The sequence below is a fragment of the Palaemon carinicauda genome, chromosome 1 (genome assembly GCF_036898095.1).
Source record: "Palaemon carinicauda isolate YSFRI2023 chromosome 1, ASM3689809v2, whole genome shotgun sequence".
Lineage (NCBI taxonomy): Eukaryota > Metazoa > Arthropoda > Malacostraca > Decapoda > Palaemonidae > Palaemon > Palaemon carinicauda.
In genome coordinates, this window is record NC_090725.1 from 8,212,509 (window position 1) to 8,230,540 (window position 18,032).

Genomic DNA, 18,032 nt, shown 5'->3' on the forward strand with positions numbered 1-18,032 from the left:
TTTTTTTTTTTTTTCGTGCGACTATGCTCTTGGTGCTGAGCGGTCGCACCTGCAGTTACGCTCAAGGGGCTGGGCAACTGCAGGAGCCCCTCTTCGGAGGATTGCTCTTTTTAGGTCACTGGTTGACCCGTCTCTTCTACGAAGTGTTTCTCTTTAGTTCTCGAGAGAGTACACTCATAGAGACTCCTCTTCGGAGGACTCTTCTGCTGTTGTTGCTGTTGGCCTCCTTCGCCGTAAAGCTCACCGTCCGCTATGTCGTAAGGGCCTCCCTTCTCCCTATAAGGGTGCTAAGAGGCGCCTTTTTGAATCTCCGTATGCAGCCTACAACTCCTTCTTCTTGATCTTCGCCCCTGGTGCAGATGGACAGCAGTCTGACCTCGTCTTCCGATGGGCAACGGTCTTCCCGACGGACAACTCTCTTCCCGACGGACAACGGTCTTCCTACGAACAACGGTCTTCCGACGAACATCGGTCTCCCGACGGACAGACAACGGTCTCCCGACGGACAGACAACGGTCTTCCGACGGACTTCAGTCTCCCGTCGGACAACGATTCCTTCGGGGCAAAGGGTTGCCTCCCACGGGGGTTCTTCCCTTGCGTGTCAGGGTTCCCCTGCGCGCCCTTCTGCTGTGTTCTCTCCTGCTCAGTGTTAGCGCACAGGCGCTCTCCTGCTCATCAGCGCTTTCCTGATTGCTAGCGCTCTCCTGTTCGCCAGCGCTCTCCTGTTCGTCAGCGCTCTCATGATGATCATCTCTGCTGTTCCTGTTGGTTCCTGTTACGCGTCCTGTGCGCCCACGTTCGCCCTCGCGATCTAGAACTTCGGTTCAGGTCTTGGACAAGGACTCTTCTTCTACGCACAGGCTTCCACGCGTTGCCTTCTGCTCGCCAGCTACCATAGACGCGTCAACATTCGCCTGCTCGTCAGCGATCTCCTACGCGTCAACGATCACCATCGATCTGCCACGCGTGTCAGTTTCCCTGGACACCATCAGTAGCGATCTAGCGCTCGCCTGCTGTGGATCATGATCTCCGGTAGCTGAGTCTTGCTGTAGATCTTCCTCCTGCTCGCCAGCGCTCACCTTTACTTCTGTCCTTCTGTGCGCCAGCTTTCTTCTCGCCAGCGCACATCTGCGCGCCCTTTTCTGCCACGCATCAATGGGCGCCAACGGTTTTTCTGACCGTCTAGGATCGCCTGATTAACAGCTTGCCTTAGCGCTCACCTTCCTGATGCACCTGCGCGCCTTTTGTTAGCGCGATGCACGCTAACCATCGCTAGTCTCTCTTGCGTTGGCAATCGCCTACGTGCCCGCGCGATTCTTCACCTGCGCGCTAGCGTTTTGTTAACGCACCTCCGTTCGCCAACGTGCCATAGCTTGCCGACGCGCCTTCACTCGCCTACGGGCTATTGCTCGCCAGAACGCGCCATCGCCCGCCTACGCGTCATCGGTCTCCCGACCGCCTGCGCTCATCCGCACGCCCGCGCGACCGCACGTCCACATGCCCGCGCTCCTACGCTCATGCGCGACCGCGCACATGCTCTCCAATGTTCGCCCGCGCGCAAACCATCGGTTTTCCATCACGCGCACGGACGGTGTTCCGTCGCGCGGACCGACGATGTTCCGTCGCGAGGACCGACGGTGTTCCGTCACACGGACCGACGGTGTTCCGTCGCGCGGACCGACGGTGTTCCGTCGCGCGGACCGACGGTGTTCCGTCGCGCGGACCGACGGTGTTCCGTCGCGCGGACCGACGGTGTTCCGTCACGCTGACCGACGGTGTTCCGTCGCGCGGGCCGACGGTGTTCCGTCGCGCGGGCCGACGGTGTTCCGTCGCGCGGGCCGACGGTGTTTCATCGCTCGAATGTCTGCTTGATTCCTGTAGTATCCATTGCTCGCCTACGGGTCATCGCTTGCCGATCACCAGCTCTCTTCCTACCACACTCGCCCTCCTTCTGCGCTCCTTCACGCACTTTCGTTTGTGTTCCTGCGTGCCCGCGCATGGGCGCTTCCACGTTCGGCCACGCGCAAACCATTGATTTACCTTCGCGCGAGCGCCAGGGCGATTGCGACCCCGATTCCCGTTGGGGTTTCGCAGCATGGCCAGCCTGGCGAGTCTTCTGGAGCGTATTTCTAGAACACGGCCTCACCCCATAAATGCAGAGCATGGCACATGCAAGAGCAGGAAGAATCTTCAGGGAAGTCTGAGCAACATTCTTCTTTCCAGAACCTGGGTTAGCCTTTCCCCATCATTCCCTGGAAGGGTTTTGCCAGGGAGCTTTCCGTTCGAGATTTCTCCTTCGGCCAAGGGGTGAGTGGTTTTCCCCTTCCTCTTCTCCATCTCGTGAAAGGAGCTTACCAGGTCTTTTCCCTCCTCGGTTGCGACCCGAGGTTTTGTTCAAGGAAGCTACAGGAAGATCATGGGTACTTTCCTACTCTCGGGCTCAAGCACCTTGGCGTTTCGTTGCCAAGTTTCGAACTTGCGGGCAAGCTCGATGTTGGACATCTGGACGCAATGACTGAGGGCTTCCTTTTGGGTGTCTCATCCGTGGATGTCGACAACCTCAGACACCCTTCCATCCTTGGAAAGAGCTTGTTTGTGCCCAAGGACAGAGACATAGACAGCGATTGTGTGGAGGAAGTCGACTCCCGTTTTCACTTCTCCAAGGAGCTTTCTTCCAGACCCTGCAGGGCTCCAGCGCCTCTTTCTTTCTGCCTCGTCGGCCTAAGTTTTTGGACCGGCTGCGACAACTGAGACAAGGTGTGCTATAGCAGTCCCCTCCTGTCAGGAACAGGTAGCACGTGAGGCTCTCCCGGGGGGGGCATAATCCTAGAGGGAGCGGCAGAGTTCACGAACTCTAGGATTGGCTACCCCCCCCCTTGCAGGTTTCACACTGGGAGGATGCCTAAGGTTACTCATCCGGATAACAGCTTCCCGATGCCGATTCCTGCACGACCTCTGTGATCAGCCAAGGATATCGCGCCTGCCGTCTCTGTCAGCGAATTCAGTGTTCTCTGAGCCTCTATGCCATAGGGTTGGCAAGAGTTTGCCCGTTTGGGCAGAATGGTCCATGCCTTTGGAGAAGGTCCTCCATAGGATCATTGACGGCTTCACCCCCGGCTTCTTCAGTTGATCCTTTCTCGTAGGAAAGTTTCTGAGACGGGAGTCCGTAGTCGACCTCTCAGCTCTGATCAAGTTTGTCGAACAAACTTCGTCCAGCGTGGAACAGCGGAATCGATCAGACTGGTAACAAGGCGACAGGACTCCTTAGGCCCTGGATCGGAAGGACGGGTATTTTCAGTTTCTATTCCATCCATCTTCCAGGAAGCTCTTGTAATTCAGGTATTCCTGCTTAAGATGCAGTGTGGCAATCCCGCCGTGGCATCGCAGGTTTTTCCCCAGAGAACTCTCCCTGCTTTTCTCATGGCCGCTCAGGAGCAGGCTTCCGCCTCCTTCACCTTTTGGAGGTCTGGTCAACTCCGGTAAGCTCGGGTTCGACCTTCTTCAATGCAGGGACAAGCTTCCGGATCCTTACCATGAGTGGGGTTTCATGGTAATTTGCTTGGAGCCTTCTCTTCTTCGGCCTCAACATCTGGAGTATCTAGCCATGATTTTGAGTCAACGGCCATACCACGTTGGATACCCCGCTTCTCGTCCGTCCAGCGAGGTTAAGCAACGTCGGTTCTGGTCGGTACTTGGATGGGTGACCGCCTGGGGACGCCAGATTCTGTTGCCGCCTCCTCCGAGCCTTCCCTTCAGTTGACTGTGGCAAGGCTAAGGAGAGTCGCAGTCCCTGTTTTCAGTCAGGCAGAGCTTTCAGCCCTACCTTGGAACGTTTCCTAGGTCTCTTTTCCTCATTGACCCGTCTAAAGTTCCGAATGGTCGCCTCAGGATAAGTTCCCTGTCGGGCGGCCCAAGTTCCGGTGGTTTCAAAGCAACGATTAACCGGACTTTCTGGCCTCTATGGGTGTTGTCCTTTGGAACCTCTTGATGGGAGTGGATATCCTCGTCCTTTCCACACATTTTTGATGCGGTTCTCGGACTCGTCAAAGAAAAGGGGGGGGGGGGGGCATGTTCCGGTCCAGGCCTATGGTCAGGACCTGAAGGATACCTCTCCATCATTCAGGCAGGCTTATGGGCCGTAGTCTGGCCCCTCTACAGATCCTACAGCTCCTGCCGAGTCGCTCCGTGCACGACGACTTCATGGTACTAGCGTGTTCTAACCAGCAGGGGACGCATTTTCATATCTTCGCATCTTGCAGTAGAGATACTGAGATTATTTGAGATCCTCTCAATACCACCATCGGCTTGCGCATTCTGGGCAGAGGAATGTTCTCTCCGACTATCCAAGCAGAGCCTCGTAGAGAGAGTGTACCTAGGGGTCTTTGGCCTTGAGTAACCAGCAAGTCCTGGCCTGGGGGACCTGATCGCGACAGCTTGGAACCTCAAGCTTCCGCTGTTCTTCCCCCCAGTTTCAGACCCCGAGACTCTGGCAAGATGCATTCTGGTGATGGTGGGACAACATCGACGCCTGCGTCTTCCCTCCTTGGTTGTCTGTTGAGAATGGGTCTCAACAAGACCAGGTTGTCTGTCAACCTTTCAATGGCCCTGAGAGCTCCACTGGGACTATACGCAGAACGGTTTCTGGACCCTCTGCTTCCCCTGACGGAACTCCCGGGAGAGCTTCTCCCACGGCACAGGCTACTCAAACAACCACACTGCAACAGCTTTCATGAACCGGGGCGTCGCTTCGGCTTCATGCCTGGAGACACTACGCCTCCTCCTCAAGAAGAGATAACCCGCTACAGTCGCGGGGCGGAGGTCGCGTCATCTGCGATAGTCATCCGCAGGGGTCTTCCAGGCGAAGTGGAGAGTCTTCTGTGGTTGGTGTCGTGGGAGATATACCTCTTCCCTTGAGGTCTCTCCTCCAGCAATAACGAACTTATTGCTTTGCGGCGGGGGGAAACTCCTTTCCGCTCTCGGCATTGTAGCCTGTCGCTCAGCCTTTCCCTGACCTTCAGGCTGAAAGGAATAACTTTTTCCTTCCCGCTGGACCTTTCCTCGCTCATGCGAAGCTGCGAACGTCCCTGCCCTAGTCGGAGTGAGACCTCCACCATGGAACATGGCTCGAACTTTTTAGTCCTTTAAGAGATCTTCTCAAGACCCTTTACGTCAGGCCTCTGATCGTATTCCGTCTTGGGTCTCCTGCTCACTCTGGCCGCGGCCAGTGTGTAAGCAATCTTCTTGGTCTCGTACGACTCCGCCCTTTCTGAGGAATGGGGGAAGGCAACATCCAGGTTCGCTCCTGAGTTGTTGGCTAGACTCAGAATCTTGGGGACCCGGTCCTTCGGTCCAATTCCTTCTAGATTTCGAGTCACCATTCTGTATCTGATGTCCCAAAACCTTCTCCTTCTTGCCAGTAATGTAATCGAGAGGTTAGCTTTGGGAACAGCTGCAGTTTGTCCTCACGTGCAGCCGGTTTGGGAGGACAAGAAGGACACGGGGGAGAGTCACCAGTATACCTCTTCAGCTCGGACTCAAGGACATTCATCTCGACCTGAATCCAGACCCTCCCCCGTCACGTCGCCCTACAGCACGATGTCGGGTACATCGCAACGTCCCTCGCCTTCGAGTAATACTACTCTGTGACGCAGGTGCTACAAGCTGGAGTCTGGAAGCGTCTAATGACCTTCGCAGCCCGCTTCCTGCAGGGCGTGACCCACAGGAGTTTCGATACGTTTCTATCGCTCTGTGGTGGCTACACAACAGCTGGTCTAACCTCAGGCTCCTTTTTGGACAGGTAGCAGAAGGTTTAGGGCATTGTTATCAGGTTTTAGTCTGCATGAACGAAAGAAGTATGTCTGGCCCTTACTTCTTTCTTCATCATCCCCTCTACTGGGAAGCAGCATCCTGGTCTCTGCATAGCTGACCTCGAACCTCTGCAGGTAAACCATGCTTCCTTGTGTTCCGAGTATTGAGTCAATACTGTCGCGTCCCCCATACCCTGACGAGGTGGTATTGGGAACGTCCTAACCCAGAGTTCCTTCTGGAACTCCAGGTCAACTGCCTAGGACGGGTCACACTTCTTCCTTCACACACAAGCTTATGTAGGCCACACGGTTCCTTGTGGAGTAAGGAACTTGTGAGGTGCAGGGACTCCTTTTCTCGAGTGCGACTCACTCGGATTCTGAGTCCCCGGGTAAAGCCAAAGCCAGTATGGTTGGGGACTTTCCACCCTTCCTAAGGGTTAAGTCACCCAATGTAAATAGCGTGGTTTGTATTTCGGTTACGGAACAAATGACAAATTCGAAGATAATTTGTATTTTTCCTAACCATACAAACCTTAGCTATTTACATATATTTGCCCGCCAGCCCTGTCCCCCAAGACAAGTCCTACTTCTAAGTGAAAGTGAGCATTCACCGGTGTGTGAGGGGGGGGGGGTAGCTAGCTACCACTCCCCTACCCCCCGCTAATTAGCGTGGGGGTAATACACCCTCGTTAAATTTTAATGGCTCGCCATTTCAGCTACGCTAAAAGGTAAACCCAATGTAAATAGCTAAGGTTTGAATGGTTAGGAAAAATACAAATTACCTTCGAATTTGTCATTTTAGGGGACCCCTGTGCAAAACCCGAATTTTGGTTGTGATTTGTAGCATTATTAAATGTCAGAAATGTATAAACACAAGAGAACTAGTTGGAAAAAAATAGGGTTCATGTAAGCTATTTGGTGAGAATTTAAAGTATCATGATTACCTATAATTCTTTTGTGTTCTAACACTAAATACAAATCCTCGCTATTAACAGGGATTATACTTTCAGCAAAGTTGGAAGGCTAACCATAAGACTTTTAGCTTAGTGAAAACTACCCTACTGTTAGTTAGTGGATGGGTAGAAGGGGTATCTAGCTATGCCACACACACACACACACACACACACACACACACACACACACACACACACACATCAGTGTTGTCTCATCACTTTTTACTTTTGGCTCGGAGAGAGTAGAAGTTTGTCTCTATCTCCTCCCAACTGTTTTTACTGGCCTTTGACTTTTCTTATGTTTTTTCTTCTTATGTTTTTTCTTCTTATGTTTTTATATAGATTTAAACATTCATGTAATGTTTGTTTATGCATATGAATATTCCTTTATCATTACAGTGTTGCTGTCAGCATAGTGTGGCGTTCCCCGAGGGCGGAGAAACCTCTTACGGCCTCTCCCACTTTGACACCGAACAACCCGTAGGCGGGTGGCCTTCCCTGTTTCTCAGAGTGCAGCGACCTGGCCTCCGCCACAGGGGAGTCATCCATGTGTGAATTTTCCTTCTCCGTTTCATATGTTATCGTAGCTCGCTCAGTGCGAGATCGGAGGGAAGACCATTTGTGGCCTACCCAGAGCTTGACTTCAGTCCTGCTCCTTTTCGCTGATGATGCCGCTATCCCTCGATACGGAAGCAGTTGTTAGATCCTGTGCCTCTCCGGGAACACCTTCCTGCTCATGGGTTAGGTTGTTCTCCTGAGTGGTTTTTCTTCAAAAAAATTTAATAAAATTCTTTTAATCTAACCTTTATACAGCACTAAACGCGCCTCTCCTTCGTTTGGTGATGGCAGCCGGAGAAGCGAGGGCTTAGTTTTTAGATTGTTCCTGGGCCTCTCGGGGGACTCCTTTCCCGTCCGCGGGTTGAGTTGTCCTCCCAAGGGGGTTTTTAATTTTTTTTTTCTCAGCTTTAGCAGCCAATGTAGAAGTGCGAAATTGGCAGTACCCGGGGGAGTAACCGTTCCTGCCCATTCTCCACCTTCTTCACCTGCCCCTTTGACAGTTCCTGACTATCGTGCTGATGGCAATCTTTTCCCGTTCATGGGATCAGTCCTCTCCGGAGCAGTTGTAGTTTAGAACTCCCCGGAGTTCCTCGGCGGGGGGGGGGGGGGGGGGGAACCTGAAAACATGCTATGGCTTTGTTTTTCAGGCAACATTATGTCAACATTCAATTTGATAAGAGTTCGTTGAGGAGAGGCAAAGTGTGCTGCCCGGAGGTTCGCCTCCAACTGTTGGAACTTCCCCTTCTGAGGGAGAGTCCCTCCACCCGCCACTGTTCGGTAATCTTCCTGCTTGCGGGGAGAATTGCCAACGGCAGTAGCAGATGTTGGTCGCGTTTTCCTGTCCACAAAGAGACTTTCTTCACCTGTTTGGTCTCCTCTTCTGGTGATTCCTCCGTCGGGAATGGGATGTGTCCATACCTGTCCATCGCCCTGATAATCAAACCTCTCTGGAGTTTTTAGGGTAACCACTTGGGCGGGGAACCCAGAAAACAAGCTTCAACTTTGTTCTCAGGCAATTGTCGATGTCAACCTTCAATTGTTCCGTAACTGACATACAAACCACGCTATTTAATAGGGGTTATTACCTTCGGCATAGCTGAAATGATGAGCCATTAGAATTTTAACGAAGGTTTACTACCCCACCGCTAGTTAGCGGGGGGTAGGGAGGGTACCTGCTATTTCCCCCCCCCCCCTCACACACACCTGTGCTTGAGCTCACTTTGCTCTCGGCTCGGGTGGTAGTCGGACGTGTCCGCTCTCACCTCGCCTCTGACAGCCATTAATGTCTATTTGCTTTGTCTCCTACAGGCTTGCTTGCGAAGTTGGCCTCTGTGATCATGCCCAAATGTCCTGGATTATCCGACCGCCCTTGTGGTACATTTATGTCGACGGTCAAGACGGACCCTCACACCCTTTGTCCTTACTGTAGGGGCCAACGGTGTGATAGAACTAATAAGTGTGGTGAGTGTAGGGAGTGGTCTACCTCCCAGTGGGAGAGGTTTTCTCGGCGACGGAAGAAGAAGTCCAGGTGGGATATTTCTCCTTCGAAGATTTCTTTGAAAGGAGAAAAACCCAAGGACTCTTCTTACGTTGCCCAAACCTCCTCCGAAGCTCCCACTCGATCGATTTCTTCCGAGAAACCGTCGAGTGGTAGCGTAGACCATGGTTCTGTTTCCCGACCTCGAGGTTCGAGAGATGGCGTTGCCTCCCCTAGCGAGGCAGCTCCACCTCTTCCCCCGGGGGAGGAATTAAATTTAAATGTAGATGTAACTGATTTATTTCAGCTTTGGTCTTCCTTGGAGCTCGAAGGTTCGCCCTCCAAGGAAGCCTTGTTTGACATCATCCGGTTGGGTGCCGCTGTCAAGCAATCACCGACGTTGGCAGAGGTTGATCCTCTGTCTATCGTCGATGTTGTGGTGGCAGAGGTATCCGATGCGGTATCTCCTTATGCCTCTGCAACTGCTCAACCTGCTGAAGCTGAAGGCTTAGTTTCTCCCTCTGCTCAACCTTCGAGGGAGGAACTAAGTCCAACAGTCTCTCCTGCCGGTGATTCTCCCCCTCGTGGGAGTTCACTCACAGAGACTCCTCCTCGGAGGACTGCTGATGGTCAGCTTGCTGACTCAACGGCCCCCAAAGGCGCATACGCCGGAAGGCTCGTTTTCCTCTTCGCCGGAGAGGCCTTCCTTCATCTCACAAGGGTGTGAGGAGGCGCCTCTTCGATTTGTCGTCATCGCCGCAGTCCGCCGCAGAGGAGCCTCGTCATCGATCTCCGACTGTTCCTGCTCTAACATTGGACCTCTCTGTGGATTGTTCGTGATGCCCTTCAGTGGAAGTTCGTCCTTACAAAGGACACGCCGACCTTCCACTCATCAGACCTGCTGACCTGCCGTCGCCGTTCCTGGCTGCTGATGCGCTGTGGGCACCAACTAAACCTGTTTTTATAAAACAGGCACCGGTTCCTTCGGGGCAACAAGGGCGTACACGCAAATTAGCGCATACGTCCCTTACGCGCCATGCAAAACATGCACGCCAACGTTCAGCTGACCTCTCTGAGGTTTCGGAGTTAGCGCACAGGTGCTCTCCTACTGTTGCCGATATAGCGCGCCAGCGCGCACCTGCTGCCGAGGTTCCTGATAAAGCGTGCCAGTGCTCACCTGCGCGCCAGCGCTCACCTGCGCATCTGCACTCACCTGCTCGCCAACGTGCCACTGCGCGCCCTCAACCTTCTGCGCGCCATGCACGCCAGCATTCACCAACGCGCCAGCGCTCGCCTGCGTGCCAACGATCTCCTGCGCGCCCACGATCTTCGGATCTGGGTGCAGTAGGGAAGTTTAGAACTTCCCCTACTCGCCAACGCTCTCCAATGCGCCAACGCTCACCGACGCGCCAACGCTCACCGACGCGCCGTCTACCTTCACTTGCGCGCCATCCCTGGCCAGCGCGCGTGTCACCTACAAGCGCCCATGAGGTTGCGTGCCCACGCCCATCTCCTCCTGATGTGCGCCCACAAGAGGCGCGCCAATGTACGCTGGTTCCAGCTGCGCGCCTGCACGCAAGAGATATCTCTCTTGCGCGCGCGCCCATCGACTTCTAGAGCACACGGTCTCTCACCCGCACGGACTCTTCACCTTGATCCTGCGCGCGAACATTCACCTTTGCGCGCGCTAGCGCGCAATCTGATTCCTGCGCACTCTATGAAGTCTCCTGTGCGCGCCCCTATGCACCATCTCTCGCCCCCGCGCATGCGCGCCAGCAGACTCCCGCGCGCGACCCCGGGTATTCCCCATCGCGCGATGGCCAATACCCTCCCACGCGCGAGGCTGCAGGACAACGCAGAACAGCGCTTTTGCCGGTAGGGGAGAAGGTTCCAGAAAGGTCCAGGGACATTTCTTCTTTATCCTCTTTTTTCTTTACAGGCAAACCCCCCTATGGAAACTCCTCCCAGGGATTCATCGATCCCTGTCCCTCCAGAGGGAGTGTCTGACAGCGCAGCCGTCAGCCGGCAGCCCTGGTTTGGGGCTCTAATCAGAGCGGTAGCACAGGCTTTGAAGCCTGTTCTCACTGAGTTGGGCCACAAATCCTTGGCTGCATCTACTCCCCTGAAGAGGAAGAGAGGAGTTTCGGACGCGGTGACTTCTCCGAGGACGAAGCTGTCTCCTCGTAAGTCTTCGAGGCAGGCCCCCTCCCCCCCAAGACTTTTTCTCCCTCCCCTTTGGACGAGGACTTCCCGTCCTCAGGGGAGTCACGTGAGGTGAGACGTTCCCCCATCGCACCATTGAGGGAAACCCCACCTCGCGCTGAAAAGTCTTCTCTGGTAGGGGTGGAGAAGAGCCTACCTCCGTCGTTGTTGGAGTCCTGCATCCCTCCCAGGAGGGAGTCGAAGGACTCCAAGACTGTACCGAAGTCCTCAGCAAGACTTAGACCAGAGCCAGGCAGTCACTCGGAGAACGTCCGCGAGTCTCCCTAAGAAGAGCCTTTGGGGACTGGAGACTTCGCTGCTAGTCCTTCCGGAGGAGAGCTGCAGGAGTCAGAACATGCATTCTGGCAAGTTCTGACTCTTATGAGGACTCTCAATGGGTTTGCGGGCCCAGAGATTCTTCCTCGGGAGGGCAAAGACACGGTCTTGGACCGAGTTTTTGGGACTCAAAAACCCTCTTAAGGCCAGTGCAGCTTTGCCCTGGTCTCAAGCGGTTAAGAGTGCCAGGGACAAGATCGCAGTCCAGCTCTCCGAGCTTGCCTCCTCCAGCCGATCCAGTGCTGGCAACAAGCTTCTCCTACCTTCTCGTGTACAGCAGAGGAGGTACTTCGAGATCGTAGAGGAGCCTTGTTTAGCTCTTCCCCTTCACCATTCATTGGAAGAGCTTACCAGGGGAGTCCCTCTTGAGAGACTCTCCAACCGGCAGGTCTCATTCTCGGCGACTGAGATCCTGCACGCAAGAGATATCCCTCTTGCGCGCGCGCCCATCGACTTCTAGAGCACACGGTCTCTCACCCGCACGGACTCTTCACCTTGATCCTGCGCGCGAACATTCACCTTTGCGCGCGCTAGCGCGCAATCTGATTCCTGCGCACTCTATGAAGTCTCCTGTGCGCGCCCCTATACGCCATCTCTCGCCCCCGCGCACGCGCGCCAGCAGACTCCCGCGCGCGACCCCGGGTATTCCCCATCGCGCGATGGCCAATACCCTCCCACGCACGAGGCTGCAGGACAACGCAGAACAGCGCTTTTGCTGGTAGGGGAGAAGGTTCCAGAAAGGTCCAGGGACATTTCTTCTTTATCCTCTTTTTCTTTACAGGCAAACCCCCCTATGGAAACTCCTCCCAGGGATTCATCGATCCCTGTCCCTCCAGAGGGAGTGTCTGACAGCGCAGCCGTCAGCCGGCAGCCCTGGTTTGGGGCTCTAATCAGAGCGGTAGCACAGTCTTTGAAGCCTGTTCTCACTGAGTTGGGCCACAAATCCTTGGCTGCATCTACTCCCCTGAAGAGGAAGAGAGGAGTTTCGGACGCGGTGACTTCTCCGAGGACGAAGCTGTCTCCTCGTAAGTCTTCGAGGCAGGCCCCCTCCCCCCCCAAGACTTTTTCTCCCTCCCCTTTGGATGAGGACTTCCTGTCCTCAGGGGAGTCACGTGAGGTGAGACGTTCCCCCATCGCACCATTGAGGGAAACCCCACCTCGCGCTGAAAAGTCTTCTCTGGTAGGGGTGGAGAAGAGCCTACCTCCGTCGTTGTTGGAGTCCTGCATCCCTCCCAGGAGGGAGTCGAAGGACTCCAAGACTGTACCGAAGTCCTCAGCAAGACTTAGACCAGAGCCAGGCAGTCACTCGGAGAACGTCCGCGAGTCTCCCTAAGAAGAGCCTTTGGGGACTGGAGACTTCGCTGCTAGTCCTTCCGGAGGAGAGCTGCAGGAGTCAGAACATGCATTCTGGCAAGTTCTGACTCTTATGAGGACTCTCAATGGGTTTGCGGGCCCAGAGATTCCTCCTCGGGAGGGCAAAGACACGGTCTTGGACCGAGTTTTTGGGACTCAAAAACCCTCTAAGGCCAGTGCAGCTTTGCCCTGGTCTCAAGCGGTTAAGAGTGCCAGGGACAAGATCGCAGTCCAGCTCTCCGAGCTTGCCTCCTCCAGCCGATCCAGTGCTGGCAACAAGCTTCTCCTACCTTCTCGTGTACAGCAGAGGAGGTACTTTGAGATCGTAGAGGAGCCTTGTTTAGCTCTTCCCCTTCACCATTCATTGGAAGAGCTTACCAGGGGAGTCCCTCTTGAGAGACTCTCCAACCGGCAGGTCTCAATTCTCGGCGACTGAGATCCTTAGTCAGGAGAAGGTTGCAAAGTGTGCCATGCAGGCCACTTCGTGGCTGGATATCTGGCTAGGGACTTTAGGTATCCTGTTACGTTCGGAGGATTTATCCAAAGAACGTACCAGGAAAGCTATGGAGACCTTTTTACTCTCAGGCACTCGCACGATCGAGTTTCTGGCCCACCAAGTCTCAAACTTGTGGGCAAACACCATCCTGAAACGTCGGGATGCGGTGTCTGAGAGGTTCCACCAGAAAGTCCCTAGCACCGAGATCAGCAGGCTCAAACATTCTTCCGTTATGGGAACGAACCTGTTTGAGCCTAAGGATGTGGAGCATGTTGCTGAGAGGTGGAGGAAGTCCCACCAAGACTCCTTCCTACATAGGGCTTTGACCTCCAAGCCCTATAAACCTCCAGCACCCCAACAGCCACATCTTAGGAGGAAAGAATCCTAGAGGGAGCAGCCAAGGCCGCAAACGCTAGGATTGGCAGTCCCCCTGCATGTCCACCAGTGGTTGGATGCCTACAAAGTTGCGCAGACAGGTGGCAGCAACTCGGGGCCGATTCCTGGACGATTTCCGTAATCAGTCAGGGATATCGCGTCCCGTTCACAACATCTCTACCTCCCCTGACAACGAATCCAGTGTCATTGAGCTCCCTTGCCATGGGATCAGCAAGGGGGCAGGCCCTTCTGGCAGAAGTCCAGACCATGTTGAAGAAGGTCGCTCTCCAAGAGGTCCTCGACAGGTCTCCAGGCTTCTTCAGTCGACTCTTTCTTGTAAAGAAGGCGTCTAGAGGCTGGAGACCAGTCATCGACCTCTCGGCTCTGAACAAGTTTGTCAAGCAAACTCCGTTCACCATGGAGACCGCAGACACGGTCAGACTTGCAGTGAGACCGCAAGACTTTATGTGTACACTGGATCTGAAGGACGCGTACTTTCATATCCCAGTCCATCCGTCTTCAAGGAAGTACTTAAGATTCAGCCTAGACAACAAGGTGTACCAGTTCAAGGTGCTTTCGGTCTCTCCACAGCACCACAGGTTTTCACCAGAGTGTTCACCTTAATATCGTCGTGGGCACACAGGATCGGCATCCGTCTCCTCCGTTATCTGGACGACTGGCTGATCCTAGCAGACTCGGAGTCATCCCTTCTTCGACACCGAGACAAACTTCTGGGACTTTGCCAGGATCTGGGGATCATGGTAAATCTCGAGAAGTCCTCACTGCTTCCCATTCAAGGACTGGTTTACCTAGGCATGATTATAGACACCAATCTCCACAAAGCCTTCCCATCAGACGACAGGATAGCAAGGCAGAGGAGGGTCATAAGCCCTTTCTTCAGACGAGAAGAGCTTCCAGTCCAATCGTGATTACGTTTCCTCGGTCACCTCTCATCCTTGGCTCGTCTAGTTCCCAGCGGTTGCCTCAGGATGAGATCCCTCCAGTGGCGACTCAAGTCCTGGTGGAATCAAGATTGCGATTCCCCAGACGTCATGATCCCTATGGGACTTACGGAATGGACGGACCTCCAGTGGTGGGTGACAGACGAGAACCTACGAAGATTAGTGGATCTTCTCGTCCTTCCCCTGGATTTGATGCTGTTTTCGGATGCCTCAAAGAAAGGGCGGGGGGCCCACGTTCTGCACCACAGGATCTCAGGCCTGTGGTCAGAATCAGAAAAGTGCCTCCATATAAATCTTCTAGAGATGAAGGCCGTTTTCTTGGCCCTTCAGCAGTTCCAACAATACCTGGCGGGTCACTCTGTGGTGGTGATGAGCGACAACACCACAGTAGTAGCTTGCATCAACAAGCAAGGAGGTACCTTTTCGAAGCAGCTATCCCATCTTGCAGTAGAGATACTGAGATGGACCGAAGTCCACTCGATTCCACTATCGGCACGTTTCATTCCAGTCAAGAAGAATGTGCTTGCCGACAATCTGAGAAGAGCGTCTCAGATAGTGAGTACCAAGTGGTCTTTGGATCGTCTAGTAGCCACCAAAGTCCTGACTTTGTGGGGTTCCCCAACTGTGGATCTTTTCGTGACAGCGCTGAACTTCAAGCCTCCACTGTACTGCTCCCAGTCCTAGATCCCAAGGCGCTCTGGCAAGATGCCTTCCAACAACTGTGGGACAACATCGACGTGTACTCCTTTCCCCTGTTCTGTCTGATGAGGGGTGCTCAATAAGACCAGAATATCAGTCAATCTTTCAATGACCCTCATAGCTCCGCTATGGCATCACGCGGAATGGTTTCCGGACCTTCTGCAGTTCCTAACGGAACTTCCGAGAGAACTTCCTCCGCGACACAATCTACTCAGACAACCACATGCCAACATCTTCCACAAAGCCGTAGCTTTGCTACGACTTCACGCCTGGAGACTATCCAGCATCTCCTCGCTGAGAGAGGATTTTCGCAACACTTTGCGATTTGGATGTCTGGACATCTGCGAAAATCATCCGCATCTGTCTACCAGGCAAAGTGGAAAGTCTTCTGTAGTTGGTGTCGTGGAAGGGGCATCTCTACACTCGATGCCACTATTCCAGCAATAGCGGAGTTCCTCGTGTATTTGCGGGAAGAAATGCGCCTTTCAGTCTCGGCGGTGAAAGGCTATCGCTCAGCCTTAAGTCTAGCCCTCAGGCTCAAAGGAATGGACATTTCTTCCTCGCTGGAACTTTCCCTACTCATACGAAGTTATGAACTTACCTGCCCTCAGTCGGAAGTGAGACCTCCTCTATGGAACGTGGTTCGAGTTCTCAGGTCTCTTAAGAGACTTCCCTATGAACCATTACGCCAGGCTTCAGATCGCCACCTAACTTGGAAGACAGTGTTCCTGCTAGCATTGGCTTCGGCCAAGCGAGTCAGTGAACTTCATGGTCTCTTATATGACATCGCCCATTCAAGGGGATGGGGGGAGCTAACGTTCAAATTCGTCCCTGAGTTTATTGCTAAGACTCAGAATCCGGGGGTGCCGGACCCTCGGCTCGACTCCTTCCAGATTTCGAGTCTTCGTTCTGTAACAGATGACCCAGACCATCTCCTACTGTGCCAAGTAAGGAGTCTGAGGCTATATCTCAAAAGAACGGCTGCAGTCCGTCCCCAGGTGCAAGCATTGTTTGTTAGCACTAGGAGGACTAAGAGGAGGGTCACCAAGAACACCATCTCGGCATGGATTCGTAGGGTGATCCATCTGTCCCTGAATCCAGACCCTCCTCCGTCACGTCACCCTAGAGCACATGATGTCAGGGGCGTAGCTACGTCCCTGGCCTTCAAGAAAAATTTCTCAGTGATGCAGGTTCTTCAAGCTGGGGTGTGGAAGCGTCAGACGACCTTCATAGCCCACTACCTGCAAGACGTGACCCACAGGAGGCTCGATATGTTTTCTATCGGCCCTGTGGTGGCTGCACAACAGCTGGTTTAAAACCTCAGGCTCCCTAGTGGACAGTAGCAGAAGGTTGAGGGCATTGTTACCCGGTCTTAGTCTGCATGAATGAAAAGGTTTGTCTGGCCCTTATTCTTTTCTTCATCTTCCCCTCTCTTGGGGAAAGCAGCATCCTGGGTTCTCTGCACAGCTGACCTCAAACCATTGCAGGTAAACCATGTTTCCTTGTGTTCCTAGTATTAAGATAATACTGTCACGTCCCCATACCCTGACGGGGTGGTATTGGGAGAGTCCTAGCCTAAAGTTTCCATCTAAAGGACTACAGGTCAACTTCCTAGGACGAGTCACATTTTATTATACCTTCACACACAGCAGTCCTTGCGTAGCAAGGTTCTAGTGAGGTGCAGGGACTCCTTATTACTGAGTGCTAACACACTGAAATATTGAGTCCCCGGGCAAAGCCAAAAGCCAGTACTGGCAGGGACTTTCCACCCTTCCTAATGGGTGAGTCACCCCTATTAAATAGCTTGGTTTGTATGTCAGTTACGGAACAAATGACAAATTTGTAGATAATTTGTATTTTTCCTAACTATACATACCTAAGCTATTTAATCAAACTTGCCCACCAGCCCTATCCCCCTTGAAGTCCTACCTCCAAGCAAAGTGAGCTCAAGCACAGGTGTGGGTAACAGGCTACCCTCCCTACCCCCCGCTAACTAGCGGTGGGGTAGTAAACCCTCGTTAAAATTCTAATGGCTCGTCATTTCAGCTACGCCGAAAATGATAACCCCTATTAAATAGCTATGGTTTGTATATTGTAGTTAGGAAAAATACAAATTATCTACGAATTTCTCATTTGAGCTAGAGTTCATTGAGGGGAAGCAGATAGTGCTGCTCAAAGGCTTGCCTCCAGGTGTTGGAACTCTCCCTTCCAAGGGAGAGTCCCTCCAGCAACCACTGTGATCGTCACTTGCTGTTCGCCAGCTTGCCGTTCGCTAGCTCGTGATCATTACTCGCCGTTTGCCAGCTTGTAATCCTCACTCACCGTTCACCAGCTCGTGATTGTTTCTCACCAGATCTTGCTCACGGTTCACCATCTCGTGCCTCCAGCTTGTGATCATCACTTGTCTGCTTGTGAGTGTCACTTGTCAGCTCTCTTCCAGGTTGCTGTTGTACCAGCACCTGACGTTTTTCCTCTAGCTATTATTCCTTCTGAGGTAAAGTTTCTCTTCGTGATAATCTGCTCTGGCTGAGATCCTCACTTCAAACAAGCATACAGCTCTTCCTCCCAAAACTTTCCTTCTCTGGTTATCGGAGAGTATCCTCATCGAGACGACAGGTCGTCTTCACCCGTCTCTTCGAGTTGCGCTACTTTGTTAGTGCTTCCCATATGCAGTTGAAGGAGTTTAGCACAAATTTCCTTCTTGGAACCTAACCCAGCACTCCATCGACGGGCAGGGTAAAGCATAATACAGCTTAATACCCCACTTGCCTCTTGGAACTTGTTGTTTTCACACAAGCAGGGTTTTCTCCAAGC

At 53.3% G+C, this 18,032-nt stretch overlaps 1 pseudogene; it reads left to right on the top strand.

Annotated features, from left to right (window-relative positions):
- The first annotated feature begins 3,614 nt into the window (after nucleotides 1-3,614).
- Nucleotides 3,615-3,733, top strand: LOC137659194 (5S ribosomal RNA; annotated as a pseudogene).
- Nucleotides 3,734-18,032: the final 14,299 nt, after the last annotated feature.